We start from the raw sequence: 19,683 nt of genomic DNA on the forward strand, positions 1-19,683 counted from the left end.
GTTTCATGATTGGCCAAATTCACCACATGACAACAATGATATGTGTTTCTAACGTCTTCAAATCTAATACAGCTCACAAATCTGTTTTTAGAGCAGTAAAAGCTTTTTTACTGTAGTCGCAATGTTATATTGAGTCACGTTTATCATAAAACACTGATGAAAGCATACATACCCCCACTTTATTAGTATTTAAATAGTTTACGTTGAACTTTATTCTTGAGCAGATGGCACTGTATTAAGCAGTATATAAAAAGTGTTTCTGTTGCTCATGAAAACGTTTCTGAAACGTCTGTGTATTTGACAAATATTGCATTTTATTCACTTCATCTTTGATAGAGTATGCAAACACCACGTGAGTGTCACTAACGGGAGCAGAAAGTGTCCAGCTTGACACATCCGTTTTCAACTCTGCCCCTGACTGCAAGCGGCTACTCTCGTTGATCGCCGTCTGTAGCCGTGCTTCAAGTCGAACGCACCTATTGTGAGACGCGAGAAACTTGAAGCGCAAAGGGGAAAACGGTATCGCAAGCTCAAACTTGACTGACGCGCAAAATAAAAGCAGCTTTGCAAATAAATTAGTAGATATGGCCATGGAAAATATGTATTGCAAAATCATTGCTTTTGCTCTGTTTCATTTATATTTTGCAATTTTGCAATCTTTGTTTTTATTTGCAAAACTTATTTTTTTCTCACAATACTTAATTTTCTTTTGCAATTCTTTATTTTTGTTTACAAAAAGTACATTATTTTATCTCAACACTTTTCGTTTGCAAAACTTTATTATTTTTTTCAATACTTCAATTCTCTTCAAATATATGCGGCATTGTTTTGACTCCATAGTACGGTTTGCTATTTTGGTACCATTCACAACTTCTGACAGTGGAAATGGAAATAATTGCATACTGTACCGAACCGTACCGCTCAGTGGAAACGAGCCATTACAGGGACCTCTGGGGTGGCAGTGAGAGGAACTTGTGGGGAAGGTTGACTAGGAGTCCTGAGTGAATCCATTATTAAAAAATATGATTGGATTGCGCTGTACCTAACTTAGAACCCCAGTTGGAAGCTTCGCATGGTACTCTCAAAGTACTTAGGGACAATAACACTCAGGACTTTACTTGTCCCTGGATTGCTTTAGCACCGCATGTTTTTCTCACTTTACTTTGAAATGTCATTTCATTTTATTCAACAAAAACAATATGATTCGCTTTTCTTCTTCTGAGAATGTTGTTAGTGCATTGTTAATATCTCGTTCTGTCCCGTCTAATTAGGTCTAATTATTTAATTAACAGGTCCAAAACTACATGTTTGAAAAATAATACATACCATTATAGGTGTTATGGGACAAGCTTTTCAGAAGGTTCCTGCAGCTAAAATCAAACAACTTGAAATCCAAGGTCTCAGGAAATGGCAGCAGCATCAGTCCCGTGGCATCTCCTCACTGAAGAGGCTGTCATAATGCTGCCAAAATTGGTACATATCCATGCAGGGAGAGGGGTGCTCTAGGACCATGATGTACTGGTCGGGATGGTCCTTCCAGTCCAGCAGCTCTGTATGTTGTTTGCACATGACGTCATTGCTGTGGTGTGAAATGCAGCTGGAGGGCAGGAAGACTGTTTGTCTATTGAAATATTTGTACTCTGTCATATTACTCTGGCCTTTGTATGGCACGTTGGCAGTGGCATATGGGACACCCCCGCAGCTGTGTCCCCACCCCTTTAGTGGGCCCCATTGCAGGACATTCCAAAAGGCATTCACAAATCACACAGAACCTGTTTTTGCTTTGAAAGCGCAGTGGAATTTGGAAAAAAACACTCTTTTTCAAACTTCTTTTGAAGGCGCAAGACATGAGCGCAAAGGTGTGCAGTGGAGTGGAAAAGCACATGAAAATCTCTTAACGTGGCTTAATGTTCTAAAACTATAGTTAACGTGGCTTATGCATTAGACAGTGTTATTGAACAACTCTAATTCTGCAGAAGAGTCCAGAATATGGACACAAAGTGCTAGGTTTTATGTTAAGTGTTTACCTCCCACTGCAAAAAGTTGTAACATGCAATTGTTATGTTCTACCTGTTCTTATCCTTACATTTAGTCTTGCCTCCACATTCATTGACTAAATATTTATTTCAGCAGGGGTGGTTCTGATTTCTTCCTCAGAGGGGATTAGCCCTCAGAGACCATTAGATACAAAGATACAAAGTAAGACGTAACCGACTGTATTTACATGGATAATCGTCAAGACAGCCATTCTGACATATTTTTGTGTGTATTTGCTCAAGAACACATGAAACAGAACTCATTTGGTATTCGCTTGCTGTATGAGCTGCGTCTTTCTGTGTGAGCACAGAAACGATCCATCACAGTGGACTTTAAACTGAAAAGACTTAAATCACGTCAAATGACAAACTTTCTTGAGTAAGCAGCACCGGCCCGATCATTCTAGCTGATTATAGTTTTAGGGGGGGCTGAGATGACAGAAAAGGGGGCCGAAGCCCACCTAAAAAGGGTGTACAACCACCCCTAAATAATAATAACATCAACTGCATCAATGCAATGAAAATTCACCACATTCATTACTATTAATTCCGTTACAGTGAGGGAAAAAATTATTTGATCCCCTACTGATTTTATACGTTTGCCCACTGAAAAAGAAATGATCAGTCTATAATTTTAATGGTAGGTTAATTTTAACAATGAGAGACCGAATAACAACAAAAAAATCCAGAAGAACGCATTTCAAAAAAGTTATAAATTGATTTGCAATTTTGTTGTTGTTGTTATTCTATCTCTCACTGTTCAAATAAATCTACCATTAAAATTATAGACTTATCATTTAGTGTAGACTCGGTAGTATCTGGAAGCAGGTGCACAATACATTTTCATACATGACATCAATGCTGGTAGGAGGGGCCCCATCTTGTTCTTTGCAGGGGTCCTGCACCTTGCTCATCTTTGCTGTGAATTTTACAGCCACCTAAAGGCTGTCCTCACAACGGGTGCCTTCAAAGACGGAGCACAGTATCCTACCGCCATCTTTTTGCTAAAATAATATTTCCAGCAGCAAATATGGTATATTAAAGGGTAACTAAACCCCTGGTCAGAGCCTAACTCCACCCACTGGCAATATTTGAAAAATGCTGGAAAAGTGCAGGGGCGTGGATAGTGTGCCATCATACGTATGCAACGTCCAATTCATCAAAAATACATCAAAGGTTCCCAATTACAGTCTTTACGGGTGGCGCGAAGACTGGAATTGGGAACCGCTGGGCTACATCATGTGTCATTAACCAGTGAGAAAACTTTATAGCACAGTTAGTAAAAGTACTACAATACCAGGAAGGAAGATTGGGTTGTTGATGTTTGCCTGCCATTCTCGCTCTGTCTGCACAGCGTACGTGAACGAATTGATGACGTATCGTGTCTGCACGAACAGGGTGCACAGATATATGCAAATACATACGTTGACAGGCAGGTAGGAAAGACAATTAAAACGCTTGGACCGAGCGTTTTGATTGGACGAACATTTCTTGGTCCTACACCTTCCACAGAGTATATAAATACAGATAAATAAATTTAGACCGCTTAACTTAATGATTGCTATAGGGATGTGAAGAGAATTTCAACCAGAATAACAAACAAAATGTTTCTGAAGACAATCACCTATTGCAACTTTAAGTATCACATTTGCATGTTCATTGGTTCTCTCACGTTGGTTATGGTCACAGTTTTTTTATTGATTTTAAAATGATTTATTGTAATTTTACATTTTTATGAATTGATTAATTATTAGCTTTTTATTAATCTCATTAACCCCCTGCAGTTCCTTCACAAACCCCATGGGAAACCTAGATGTAATATAATGTTTAATACACTTCATGTTGCTAATGGAATATATTTTCTTACTGTTTGTATTTTTATATCATTATGGTACAATATTATCCTATTTAAATCAAATGCTATAAACGAGATTGGTCAAAAGTAATCTGAAAATAATCTAAAAGTAGTCTAATTATATTACCTAAAATGTGTGATGCAATGGATTACGGTACTAACTACAATTTTTGTCATGTAATTTGGAATCAGTAACAGATTACAATTTATAAGTAATCTACCCAGCTCTGGCCATAATCAACATGATAAATCACTATCAACAACTGAAAACACACTGTAAACACTGCTGATAACACTAAACTCCCTACTAGGCACAAAGTAAGCACCTAAAATCAAAGTCTCTTTAAGACTTACTTTAAGAGTATTTTATAGCCTTTGCTAAAATGCATTGTAGAAAAAAAAATCTTCTAAAATACTCTTGGGCACACTTAGGCGGCCTGTGCAGGTAAATTGAGACATATTTTACAGCTGAGATATCTTTGAAAATGTCACAATTAACCTGAACTAACCCCATATTTCTTTACAGAAATGCATGTGTCACATGCAAGGATTTTGTTTTTGTTAGAAACACGAGAAAGCCAGTGCTACATTTTATGTCTCAAACTCAATACAAGTTTTAAAAATTGTAAACAAATCATACTTTATTTAGCTTACCCCTCACACTGCTTATACTGCTGTACACAATACGCCACTTTGTTCATTTATATCTCTTTTGCTTCCCTCATTACTGTTTCCAACATTCACAATAGTTTATATTTAATGTTACTTTCTTTGCACTTCATATGTTATGTGGATCATAAGAAGTCCAAGGTGCTCTACCCTATTGTCTTTGTTAGGATTATTAGGCTATTAGTGGTATTTATATTATTATTAGTAGTAGTAGTAGTATGCCTTAAAACTGTTTGGGCATCCAGAGAACATGCATGCAGGGACCCCATACAATAGAATGGTCCCAAATCCCCTTGCCCCTTACTCAGCTGTACATACACTGTCTTACACTAGGTGGCGCTGTTATAACACTTGGTCCTGCCCGACCTCTTTATCCAGATTTTTTTCTCTGAATCCTTGAGTCAAACCTAACAGTGTGTTTGGATGTGACTCTGGAGCACAAAACCAGTCATAAGTAGCTGTGGTATATTTGTAGCAATAGCCAACAATACATTGTATGGGTCAAAATTATCGATTTTTCTTCTGTGCCAAAAAATCATTAGGATATGAAGTAAAGATCATGTTCCATGAAGATAATTTGTAAATTTCCTACCGTAAATATATCAAAACTTATTTTTTGATTAGTAATATGCATTCCTAAGAACTTTAAAGGTGATTTTCTAAATATTTTGATTTGTTTTTTTGTTTCTTTACATCCTCAGATTCCAGATATTCAAATAGTTGTATCTCAGCCAAATATTGTCCTATCCTAACAAACCATACTTCAATGGGAAGCTTATCTATTCAGCTTTGATGATGTATAAAACTATTTTTTTTAAAGCACGTACCTGCAGATTCTTTTGTGGCATTTTTTAAGCGTATATGTCTCTAACCCTGCTCTTGCAAACCACCTTCTTGCAGACTACAGTTCCAACTCACTCCAACATCTGGATTTTAGTGGAGTTGGAGACCCCTGGCTTGTAATAAAATAATAAAACAAATCAACTAAATAACTTCCAACAACCAATTAAAATTAATAGTAAGTTAGATTCTGAATATACATGACTATTACCTAAATGAACCAGTGCTAGTTTTCACTCAGTTTTGTAAGAATTAACAACAAAGTGTGGCTATAATAATCAAATTTGTTTTTGCTAATAACTCCGGAAATATAAAGAACTAGAGAGAGGGAGGGAGAGAGAGAGACTGTCCTCTGAACATCTCTCTAAAGACATGAGATTAATTACTTTAAAAATCAGCAATGGTACTCTCTAGTTGCTGAAAAATAAAGATTTGCATTAGCAAATCTATTTTATTAATAAAAGTTGTGGGGCAGCATTGACAGTAACGGTTCTGTACCAGACCACTGTCGATCAATCGATTAAAAAGTCTGTGTCAATACCCAGCCCTACTTACCATGCAGAAATAAGAAATAGAAGTAATTTTTTGTTTCATCATTTTTAATTCGGATGTAGTTATTTGGGTTTATTGTTCACATGATAAATCTTTGTTCAGACTACTCCCATGTTATGGTATCCACTTGAATGTGTGACGTGTCATAAAAAAACCCAACAAAGGTATGAATCTTCCAAATGCATTTGAAAGCAGCAGAAGTTACAGGAAAGTGATTTGATTAAAGCTAAACTCTGCAGGAAAGTGGACCTTGAGGGCCAGAGTTGGGAACCCCTACCATTTGGTGTCCCATTTGTCATTTTAAAATTCAGAAGTGTGTTCATGGCCGCCCCCTCAGTGCACATTTCTGCCAAGCCCACAATGAGACAAGCTCTATGCCAGACTTCTACCTGACAGTAAAGTGCTATGTTTTTTTAAAAAGCACTTAAGTATTTTGTCACTCTATAATCACTGAAGATGTAAATCACTTCAGTTGTATATCACCTCACTGAGTTCTGCACTCTTGCAAAAAGAGTGATGCAACATGAGTAAATTGACACTTTTCATGATTAGGTAATTGCAACAGTTGTAATCATAATCATGATTATTTTCCTGATTAATTGAGGTATTTGTGCTTAGTACAAAATGCACAAAAATGAAATAAATTTGTCCTGTGCAGACTGCATGTGCAATCTGTGCATGTCCAGCATGTTCAATTTGATCCTAAACTAATGAATGTGATTCTGGCAACTTTTTATTATGTTGTTTGTTTTACATATTGTGGGCGCTCATAAATTAAATGTCCAGTGAGTGGTGCTACAAAATGAATGGTTCACTGCATTTGAAAATAACCTACTACCTACATTAAAACAAAACAAATGCAGACATGAGATAAAACCGCATTTGCTGAGACAACTATGCTATTTTAACTTGCCTGTACAAGTCTTCGAGCTCTTTTATCGTGACTCATGTTTCACTGGACTCATACTCAAGCAGTCCACATCTCATGTGCAATGCTGTACCACTTGAGTAGCCATGCAAGTGTACTTTATGTCAGAAAAGCAATATATGGGGCTGGTGATGTTACGCAACCATCAAAATTTGTTAGTTCACATACACTTATGTAAGTGTTTTGAGGCCATAACATAGTATTGCACAAAGAACTGTGCATTTATTATAATTATAATTGATCATCTGCCTCTATAATCATAATTTGTGTAAAATGGAAGGAAAGTCGTTGGGGTTTTACTGCCCCAGATGTTTTATTTCAGCTGGAATCTGCAATGAAAGTATTTGGAGTTTTGCAAAAATTTAGTTAAAAGGCTTTTTTACCAATGAGCTTTGATTGCATTTTTCCAGACAAGGTCACTTATTTCTGTAGTGATATCTATTGAGCATCATTTGAGTTTATAGATTCCTGCTCCATTCCCATTAACATGTTACCGTTTGACGTTTACATTTTTTTTCTTCAGACACTCAATGAATTTGTCAAATACAGCATGTACAAAGCATATAATGTTTAATGAAGCAAACACTGTATGGTTTGGTTTGGCTTTTTTGTTTGTTTTTGCTAAATAAGAAGTGCTTGTTAAATTTTAACACTGCATCGTTTCACATTGTATAGCTTTGATACTGTAATGTGGGATTAAGACCACACAATTTAGGTCATAACCCTGGGTTAAACCCCTTTCAAAATGATATGTGTGAAAAAATGTTTTACCCAGGGTTAAAAAAAACTTTAAAAGCCCATAACACAGGGTTAAGTGCAGTGTGAAAAGGCCTTTGGAGTCTTATATGTGTCTATGCTTTCTATGATGTAAGAGCAACACACTCTCCTGTAGCCTTCCTGCGAGAACCCAATGACATTTAACTCAATATCTCACAGGACAGACTATCCTCTTCCTTGCCTAGCATTCACAGCACAGGGGATTAGCTGTAACCAATCCATCAAACTTACTTTACTCTTTCACACTTACATGAACAGAGTACACCTTATTCTTTATTATGTTCTTTATTATTTTATTCCAGTATTTTCCTCTTGATAAGTTTAAACACACACAAAGTTAAATGTAATCTACTTTTAATTACAGAATCAAACATTGACACTTTGTTTCTGAGTACCTGAGATGATCTTATTATTTTATTAATTACAAAATATAATCTCTCTTTCTCTCTCTCTCTTCTTTCTGCCTTATTTGGTTTGGGGTGTAACATGACCTGGACATGTTCTAGACAGGCTTCTAAATAATTCATTGAATTCATATTGAGTGAGGACACCATGATCTTGTCTTGTTTCACCTTCTACAACTTGACACAGACACATTTAGAGTTGCTTAAGCTGGTGTTCCCTGTTTCTGCTGACTTAGAACAGCTGGGCTACACATATACATTCTGACAGGACACAGAGCTATGCTCTCATATTTATCATTCTGAAGTTCTTAAAAACTCTTTCAAACATGACCAGTTTTACATTTGTAGACATCGTTGTAATCTGACATATCCACAGGATTATTATATAATTAGCGGCATTGTGAAGGCTGTGGATCAAGGAAACTCCAAGAATAGTTAAAATAGTGGTAATGGCTACATTTGTGACACTTGTATTGGTGTTTAACTAAAAATCACCTGATATTCACAATGTAGAATCTATTCTTTCACTTTTACTCAGAATAAAATACATCACTTAAAACAATAATTTAAATATTAGCTGGATAGGTCCATGCAAGGATGCAGTTTTCTGTTTATTTAATTAATACAGGTTTCTATTATGATTTAGTAAACACTGTACCATGGATCTTAGATGTCATAGGAGACTGTTGCATTCCAGCTTTTTGTAGATACTTTTATTTATTTATTTAAAGTCTGCACCAGTTGGCGCAGTTGTTCACGCATACCTCCCACTAAAGGCCATATTACAAGTTTCATGTTTATGAACGTGAGAGGAACTCGAGGCTCATGTCAGGTTGGGTGAAAGTAATCTGTTAAACCATGCATAGTATAAACTTTCCTTGCTTTCTCATCAAAGTAGAGAATACTTAAGATACATCAAATAACTTGCAGGTTACGGCATTTGAATTCATGTTCTTGATTTTTATGCTTGCTTAAAAAATGAATTGGCCATGGTATGGTGTCAGCATATGATTGTCCTTCACATTCTCAAAATTCAGAAAAACCCCAAACCCCTTCCTTAGTATTTTGTCTTTTTTTTCCAGTTTAAATATATAAACATTCAATAACACTTTATTTTAAGGTTCTTTGTTGTACATGTACTTACTATTATAATAACAATAAATTATGCATAATTACATGCAAGTACCCCTAAACCAAACCCTAATCCTAACCCTAATCAGATTCGCCATAATGGGGGGCAAGGTTAGGATGATTCCAAGGGAGAGGGGGCCCGGGACGCATTTTTTATCGGACACACCGCCTATTTCAAATGCCTACTAGGCCATTGGTTTTATTATCACAAAATTTTGCAAATAGCATCTTTATTTGATTTAATTATTATTATTATTATTATTATTTCAGCATTGTGAAGATATTTAAGCAAATCTTGTTAGCTATGTTAGCTATCAACCATCTGGAATTGTTTTTTGTTGTTATTGTTTTACAAATGTATCTATATCTCCTAAACCCAATACTTAAAAAATATATATATGATTATAGATAATAGATTTATAATAGATTTTTTTTTTAAAGTTTTAAAATTATGATGCAGCTTGGTGTGCATCTGTGTGTATCAAGTTTTATTAATCGCCATTCTAATTTTCTGATAAAACTACTTTTTCATACTCCTCAGAATTTCATTAGATCTTCACCAAACTCAGCTCTAGACCACCAAAGAGTAATATGTATATTTTTTAATGCATTAAATTGCTTAAAGTTTATGGTTGACCTAAATAAACTGTTCATTTAACTCTGCATCTGAGTGCTTTTTCTCCTAGACCACATCTGACAGTGTAAAATCTATATGTAAAAAGGTTTGTGTGCACAAGATTTGGATTAAATGTCATTGGTCAAATCTAACAAATATATTGAATTGTATCTATTAAACAAACAAAAAGTTACCTGAAAAGCAGAACTCAGTCCCAGGACCAGGACTTGCACCGATGGTCTGGAGCAAAAGAAGACACACAGGAAAAAACACTCTGAGTAAAAGCCAAAATGAGCTGGCACAAGATCCACATAGACAGGTTGAACAGAAGCAGAACTCAAGAGTCAAATGAGGCAGACAGGTGAAGTAACTAGACAGATAACTGGTCAATAAGGGATTGGGGTTTCAGATGCATTGGGGAACAAACAGTGTGACACTAACAAAAGCCACATGCTCAAACCAACACTGAGACAAGACAGAAGAGCACATGGCAAAGAAAAATGAATAAGCCATGTGCTCAAACTGAAAAAAAGGTGACAAACAAGTTAACGGAAATGAAGCCATGCACTCACAACAGAGACCCACAACATGGAGCATGAGTGTCGGGATCCAGCAACAGGTCCTCAGCTATAACAGAAGTGTCAAGATCCGGATGCCATGTTCTGAACACATGACTAAAAAAAAAGGCACATTGCAAAGAAACTGAGCCAGATGCCACACAGAGAAAAGAACAAGATTTTCAACAGAACCAAGAGGAGAGCACATGGCCAGGCAACAAATGTCCCTCAGCCTTTCTTTGACGGTTGTTATAAAGCTAGACAAGCTGGGAAATGGAAGAAGGAAGATTCTGCATTCTCTAAAATCCTCTTTAGGGCCAGTTTGTTCTGTTACATGCAGTCAAGAAGAGTGAGGGGGATGCAGAGTTAAATTACCATATCAAAAGGGTAATAACTCAAATAAAATCACATAAGACAGAGCACACATGGAGATTAAATGGAGACAGAAGTCAAGAAGCAGACAGGTGAGGTAACAAACAATCAGATAAACGTAGGGTCTGGTTTCAAACCCAGCAGGGGACAGACAGACCACATCACACAGAGAAGCATACCAAAGCATAGGACTGATAAAAGAACGCATGGCACAGAAACTGAATACGACAAGAGCAAGATGCTCAACATAGCCTGCAGAAGTGTAAATGCATCATGTGTGCATCATACATGGGAGGTCCACTAATATTGTTTCATGAATTAATTTACGCATATAATCTTTAAGTGATTGTGGTTGAGGTAAGTGTGTTTGGCATGCTTTTTGCAAGGAGGGTAGAGCAAAATACCTAAGCAAAATTCCTAAAACAGGGGTATAGGCAATCCTGCTCCTGGTTCTCCTCGTGCAGACTTCAGCTCCAACCCTGTTCCAAAACACCTACTAGTTATTTTCAAGTTAACCTGAACACCTTGATTAGCTGGCTGAATCAACTCACACTTATCAGCTTATATACTACAGTATATTGAAAAATTAGATGACTCGCTCCTCCTGAACCTATGTTTAGAATGCCTTTTAAAAAACAAATGAGGATGCACATCATGAAGTTAGTTATAAGAGAGAATGTACAGAGCTGATAAATAAGCATGTTAGCTATTAATCTGTTATGAACGCCTAATATAACCAATCCAGGCTCATTGGAAAAACATACCCATGGTGAAATTTCTACAAAATTATATTATGTGGCTTCTAGCACAATTCGCAACACATTCAAGGTGAAATATCCAGTGAGCAGCACAAGAAGCACATTCGGTTTTATCCAAAACAGATAAATGTGAATCTGGCCATGTTTTAGAGCTAAAAGTTTAAAGTTTTATCGTATTTGAAAATAATTTACCATTTATGCTAAACCAAACCCTAATCTAAACCTAACTGAAAGAATTGTGAGATATGCTGATACAACTTTAACTTGCTTCTACAAGTCGTTTAGCTATTTTATCATGACTTGTGTCTCAACACATCCGAAAGTAGCAGTCAGACTATAAATTCATTCATAAGTGATCAGCTTTTTCCAAAAAACAGTGTACTTGGACATGCACCTATTATTACTTGTTTATGCTCTTGCTGTGGAGGGCTACAGATCAGTGGTGCGTTTCCCAAAAACATTAACCAACTATGGTCGCAAGTTCCATTGAACTCTGTTGACATCAACAGAACTTGTGACTAGTTTAGTTGCTTTTGAGAAACGCACCCCAGATAGTCATCCAGTCAGTGAGAACATATAGAGTAAAGAGGGCAACTCAGAACTATATACAGTGCCCTCCAAAAGTATTGGAACAGTAAGGCCAATTCCTTTATTTTTGCTGTAGACTGAAAACATTTGGATTTGACATCAAAAGATGAATATGAGATGAGAGATTAACATTTCAGCTTTTATTTAATAGTATTTTATTTATGTATTTTCACCTGGATCTGATACACAACTTAGAAAATAGCACCTTTTCTTTGAACCCACCCATTTTTCATGTTACCAAAAGTATCGGAACAGATAGAATTAACATATATTAAAGTGAAAATGACTTAATATTTAGTTGAAAATCCTTTGCTTTCAATAACCGCATCAAGCCTGTGACCCATTGACATCACCAAACTTTTGCATTCTTCTTTTGTGATGATTTTCCAGGCTTTCACCGCAGCCTCTTTCAGTTTTGGGGGGTTACTCCCTTCAGTCTCTTCTTCAGCAGGTAAAATGCATACTCTACAGGGTTTAAGTGTGGAGATTGACTTGGCCAGTCTAAAACCTTCCACTTCTTGCCCCTGATGAACTCCTTTGTTGTTTTGGCACTAATGTTTTGGGTCATTATCTTGCTGCATGATGAAGGATCTCCCAATCAGTTGGGTTGCATCTTTCTGTAAATTGTCTGACAAAATATTTCTGTAGACTTCTGAGTTAATTTTGCTGCTGCCATCATGTGTTACATCATTAATGAAGATTAATGAGCCTGTCCCAGAAGAAGCGATGAAAGCCCAAGCCATTACATTACTTGTGTAATGTGTACTATAATGTACACCTGTGTACACTGTGTTTCAGATAAGCTTGTATGTTTGGGATCATGAGCAGATCCTTTCTTTGTCCAAACTTTAGCCTTTCCATCACTTTGGTCCATAAAATCAGTCCATAAAACCTTGTCCCAGAATTTTTGAGGCTCGTCTCCTATTCCTCTTGCGAATGAGTGGTTTGCATCTTCTGGTGTAGCCTCTGTACTTTAGTTCATGAAGTCTTCTGCGAACAGTAGATTGTGATACCTTCCCTCCTGCCCTCTGGAGGTTGTTGCTGATGTCACTAACAGTTGTTTTAGGGTCTTTCTTTACAGCTGTCACAATGTTTCTGTCATCAACTGCAGATGTTTTCCTTGTTCTACCCGTTTGAGGTGTGTTATTTAGTACACCACTACACCAGTGTTTTTTTTTTCTTCCTCAGGAGATTCCAAATGGTTGTACTTGCTATTGCCAGTGTTTGTGCAATGGTTTGATTGATTTTTCATCTTCTCTCAGCTTCACAATTGCTTGTTTTTCACCCATAGACACCTCTCTGGTTTTCATGTTGGTTACACGTCTAACTAATTATAAATGCAGTCTGCACGGATCTGAAACTTGAGCGCAGACATTCAGTGCTATTTATTGTTTGAATAATCAATTAATAGGACACACCAGGGCAACAAAACACACCTGTGAGTCACATGTTCCAATACTTTTGGTAACATGAAAAATGGGTGGGTTCAAACAAAAGGTGCTATCTTCTAAGTTGTGTATCAGATCCAGATGTAAATAAAAGCTGAAATGTTAATATCTCATCTCATATTCATCTTTTGATGTCAAACCCAAATGTTTACAGTCTACAGCAAAAATAAAGGAATTGGCCTTACGGTTCCAATACTTCTGGAGGGCACTGTAGGTCTATTTGTTGGAGCAGGATTAGAACTGATGTCTGATGGTAGCTTTCTATGAGCAGGGTAGAGATCCCTGATGTAGGTTTACAGAGACATACTTATGTGGCCTATAGCAGTCTGATCAATTGAGATGCATTGAGTGTCCAACTGTGCTTCACTGAATTTACCCCAATATTATTCTCCTTTTTGCTACATGGAAAAAGCATCGCCTTTGTTATAGCTGGAATCTGCATTTCTTCCCATCCTTTTCTCACTCCATGGCTATGTTCTATTAGTATGTCTGTCGTGAACATATATCAAATATTATGCAAGCTCACTCCCGTTCTTCTTATTTTTGTTTCCTGTCCATCTTAAGCTCTCTATAACTATTAGTCTCTAGCATTTGAGTATCCTGTTTTTAAACGTTAGGCCCTGGCTTCTTATTAGAGGCAGTGTAATTGAAAGAAACATTATTTCTTACATCTCCAGAAATCAAAATGAAAAAAAAAAAAAAATGATCTCAGAGAATTAGGTTCTGTAGACATTTACTTTGTCATTTAGCAGACTCTTTTATCCAAAGCAACTTACGAATGAGGATAATAGAAGTGATCATAACCAACAAAAGAGCAATAATGTGCCAGTGCTATGAAAAGTCTCAGTTAGCCTAACGCTGTACACATAGCAAGTACAGTGCCCTCCACTAATATTGGCACCCTTGGTAAATATAAGCAAAGGCGGATGTGAAAATAAATCTGCATCATTTATTCTTTTGATCTTTCATAAAAAAAAATCACAAAATTCTAACCTTTCATTAAAGTAAAACATTTGAAAGTGGGGAGAAAATCCCATAATTAAATAAATGTTTTTCTCCAATGCATGTTGGCCACAATTAATGGCACCCCTAGAAATAATGTTGAGTAAAATATCTCAGAAGTATATTTCCATTCATTTTTACATTTTTTAGCACATCAGGGTGACTAGGAGCATGAAATTGTCCAGCCATGACTTCCTGTTCCACAGGATTATAAATATGAGGAACACAAAGGCCAAATTCTCTTAATCATCCAACACAAGGAGTAAAACCAAAAAATATAGTTCTGGTGTTCAGAACAAGATTGTTGAGCTTCACAAAATAGAAAGTGGCTGTAAGAAAAGAGCTAAAGAATTAAAAATCCCAATTTCCATCATCAGGGCAATAATTAAGAGGTTCCAAGTTTCAACTAAAGATGTTACAAATCTGCCTGGAAGAGGACCTGTCTATATATCATCCTAATGCATGGTGAGGAGGAGAGTTTGAGTGACCAAAGACTCTCCAAGGATCACAGCTGGAGAATTGCAGAGATTAGTTTAGTCTTGGGCTCAGAAAGTCTAAAAAAAATATCAAAGAGCTCCTACATCACCACTGTCAGGAATATGGACCTGTTTTGTTGTGTTTTCATGTGCTCCGTGACCCAGTTTCTCCCTTGCATGATTGTGTTCATGTCATCCAGGTGTGTCTTGTAATTACCCTCGTTACCCCATGTATTTAAGTCTCAGTCTGTGCTGTCTGTCTTTGTCGGGTCTACTTCATCTTATACGTGTCATTTGCCGTTCCAAGTGTGGATTACCCTGTGTGCTGGATTCTAATAAGTACTGTTCCTTTGATCCACTTCCGTGGCTCGTTCAGTGTTTTTTTTCTCCTCCCTTTTCCCCCATGGATCCCTTCGACCCCTTATTCCGTCCGGGATACCTCCTCATCCTGCTGGAGCTGGGGGAAAGATCGCTCGAGGGCCATACAAAGTTTCTGGACATCGCTCATCGCTCATCTCACTAGTAACCCAGACGACGCAGAGTGCTGTCGTCTGAAGATGGCCCTTGAGCAGATTTTGCTGCCTTTGTGGAGTGGATTCTGGTGAGAAATGGATCTCCGTTCACCATCTGTTCTGAGGATGATCTCACCAGTTCCACTCCAGACCCAGAGCCCTGCCCACTGTCACCCCGCTGCGCGGAGCTCAAGCCCGAGCCCACCATTGATGGAGAGTATGAAACCGTCGTGACTGACCAGCCATTGCCACGGACAGCGAGAGCGCGGAGAGGAGCTCCGCCCACCGCACCATGGCTGAGGGTGAGCTTTTTTTGGATCAGGGACTGTGGACCACAGAAGGGGATCCCAAATTGGATTTATGGGCCGACTTGCCCTCTCTCCTCCTTCCTTCGTCGGAGCCTTCTGTCAGTCCTGTCCCCACGTCAAACCCAGAGAGGGCTCCTATTTCCCCATCCAGCCCAGAAAGAGATTCTGTTCCAGAGTCTGACCCGGAGAGGGCTCCTGTTCCCGAATTAGGCCCAGAGAGGGCTCCTGTTCCCGAGTTTAGCCCAGAGAGGGCTCCTGTTCCCGAGTTTGGCCCATAGAGGGCTTCCGTTCCCAAGTTTGGCCCAGAGAGGGCTTCCGTTCCCAAGTTTGGCCCAGAGAGGGCTTCCGTTCCCAAGTTCAGCCCAGAGAGGGATTTCGTTCCCAAGATCGGCCCTGAGAGGGCTCCTGTTCCTGAGTTTAGCCCAGAGAGGGCTCCTGTTCCTGAATTAGGCCCAGAGAGGGCTCCTGTTCCTGAGTTTAGCCCAGAGAGGGCTCCTGTTACCAAGTTCAGCCCAGAGAGGGCTTCCGTTTCCAAGATTGGTCCAGAGAGAGTTTCTGTTCCTGAGTTTAGCTCAGAGAGGGCTCCCGTTCCTAAATTAGGCCCTTAGAGGGCTCCCGTTCACAAGTCCAGCCCCAATGTACATTACCCCATGTATTTAAGTCCCAGTCTGTGTTGTCTGTCTTTGTTGGGTCTACTTCGTCTTATACATGTGTTATTTGCCGTTCCAAGTGTGGATTACCCTGTCTGCTGGATCCTAATAAATACTGTTCCTTTGATCCACGTCTCCGTCGTTCCCATACGAGACACATGTTGTTCGGGAGGGTTTCAAGAAAATTTACCTTGCTCATCCAAAAAACAACTCCAGCATATTTAGTTGTCAGACACGATTGGAACTTCAAATGGCACTGGCTTCTATGGTCAGATGAAACTAAGAGCTTTTTGGCGGCAAACCCACCAGATGGGTTTTGTACAAATGGGGATAAAAGTACCCCATGTCCACAGTTAAATATACTGCAGGATCTTTAATGCTGTGGGCCTGTTTTTCTGCCGGAGGTCCTGGACATCTTGTTCAGATGCATGGCATCATGGATTCTATCAAATAACAACAGATAAAAAATCTTAACCTGACTGCCTCTGTTAGAAATCTAATGATGAGCCATGGTTGGATCTTCCATCAGGGCAATAATCCAAAACAAACATCAAAATCAACACAAAAATGTGTCACCGAGCACCAAATGAAGCTTTTGACATGGCTGCCCCAGTTCTCTGACCTGAACCCTGTAGAAAATGAGTGGGGTAAACTGAAGAGAAGAAGCACCAACATGGAGCTGTGAATCTGAAGGATCTAGAGAGATTCTGTATGAAGGAATGGTCTCTGATATCTTGTTAGGTGTTCTCTAAACTCTTCAGGCATTATAGGAGAAAACTCAGAGCTGCTATCTTGGGAAATGGACGTTGCAATAACTGGGGGCCAACATGAACTAGAGAAAGCATTTATTTCACAATGAGACCCCCCCCCCCCCCCCCCCCCCCCACTTTCAATTATTTTACTTCAATGATAGGTTAGAATTTTTTGAATGAAAGATCAAAAGGATAAACAATGCGGATTTATTTTCACCGCTGCCTTTGCTCATATTTATCAAGGGTGCCAATATTAGTGGAGGGCACTGTATACATACATACACACACACACACATATATATATATACACAGTATCTCACAGAAGTGAATACACCCCTCACATTTTTATAAAAATTTGATTATACCTTTTCATGTGACAACACTGAAGAAATGACACTTTGCTACAATGTAAAGTAGTGAGTGTACAGCTTGTATAACAGTGTAAATTTGCTGTCCCCTCAAAATAACTCAACACACAGCCATTAATGTCTAAACCGCTGGCCACAAAAGGTGAGTACACCCCTAAGTGAAAATGTCCAAACTGGGCCCAAAGTGTCAATATTTTGTGTGGCCACCATTATTTTCCAGCACTGCCTTAACCCTCTTGGGCATGGAGTTCACCAGAGCTTCACAGGTTGCCACTGGAGTCCTCTTCCACTCCTCCATGACGACATCACGGAGCTGGTGGATGTTAGAGACCTTCTGCTCCTCCACCTTCTGTTTGAGGATGCCCCACAGATGCTCAATAGCGTTTAGGTCTGGAGACATGCTTGGCCAGTCCAACACCTTTATCTTCAGCGTCTTGGAGGTGTGTTTGGGGTCATTATCATGTTGGAATACTGCCCTGCGACCCAGTCTCCGAAGGGAGGGGATCATACTCTGCTTCAGTATGTCACAGTACATGCTGGAATTCATGGTTCCCTCAATGAACTGTAGTTCCCCAGTACCGGTAGCACTCATGCAGCCCCAGACCATGACACTCCTACCACCATGCTTGACTGTAGGCAAGACACACTTGTCTTTGTAGTCCTCACCTGGTTGCTGCCACACACGCTTGACACCGTCTGAACCAAATAAGTTTATCTTGGTCTCATCAGACCACAGGACATGGTTCCAGTAATCCATCTCCTTAGTCTGCTTGTCCTTACCAAACTGTTTGCGGGCTTTCTTTCATCTTTAGAAGAGGCTTCCTTCTGGGATGACAGCCATGCAGACCAATTTGATGCATTGTGCGGCGTATGGTCTGAGCACTGACAGGCTGACCCCCCACCCCTTCAACCTCTGCAGCAATGCTGGCAGCACTCATACGTCTATTTCCCAAACACAACCTCTGGATATGACGCTGAGCACGTGCACTCAACTTCTTTGGTCGACCATGGCGAGGCCTGTTCTGAGTGGAACCTGTCCTGTTAAACCGCTGTATGGTCTTGGCCACCGTGCTGCAGCTCAGTTTCAGGGTCTTGGCAATTTTCTTATAGCCTACGCCATCTTTATGTAGAGCAACATTTCTTTTTTTCAGATCCTCAGAGAGTTCTTTGCCATGAGGTGCCATGTTGAACTTGCAGTGACCAGTATGAGGACGTGAGAGCAATAACACCAAATTTAACAAATTTAACCTGCTCCCCATTCACACCTGAGACCTTGTAACACTAACAAGACACATGACACCGGGGAGAGGAAATGGCTAATTGGGCCCAATTTGGATATTTTCACTTAGGGGTGTACTCACTTTTATGGCCAGCAATTTAGACATTAATGGCTGTGTGTTGAGTTATTTTGAGGGGACAGTAAATTTACACTGTTATACAAGCTGTACACTCACTACTTTACATTGTAGCAAAGTGTCATTTCTTCAGTGTTGTCACATGAAAATATATAATAAAATATTTACAAAAATGTGAGGGGTGTACTCACTTCTGTGAGACACTGTATATATATATATGTATATATATATATATATATATATATATATAATAGAAAGAAGACGTAGATAGAATAGAATAAGAAGAGAGAAAGCTAGTGTTAGAGGCCTTTTTATAAAGAAAACAAGCATTTAGAAAACGAATAGAGAGTGCAAGTGTTAGAGGGTCAAGTGTTTGTTTGTTTTTTAAAGAAAGAAAACAAATAGATAAATTAGAATTAGAATAGAGAGTGCTAAAGTTAGAGGGTCAAATAAAGATAGAAGAGATGTGGTTTAGCCGTTTCTTGAAGATGGCTTGGGACTCAGCTGCTTGAATTGAGTTGGCCAGGTCATTCCACCAGGAGGGAACAGTTATTGTGAAAGTCTGTGAAAGTGATTTTGTGCCTCTTTGGCATGGTATCCCAATCTAATGAGAAACATAACTATTTGATGACTTGGCAATTTCATACGAATTTGTATAATGTAATTCAAAAAGTAAGAATTAAGGCCCACCCTTAAACCTAACTGTCAGTGGCGCATAACCAGATGGTA

The sequence above is a fragment of the Barbus barbus genome (assembly GCF_936440315.1).
Source record: "Barbus barbus genome assembly, chromosome: 38".
Lineage (NCBI taxonomy): Eukaryota > Metazoa > Chordata > Actinopteri > Cypriniformes > Cyprinidae > Barbus > Barbus barbus.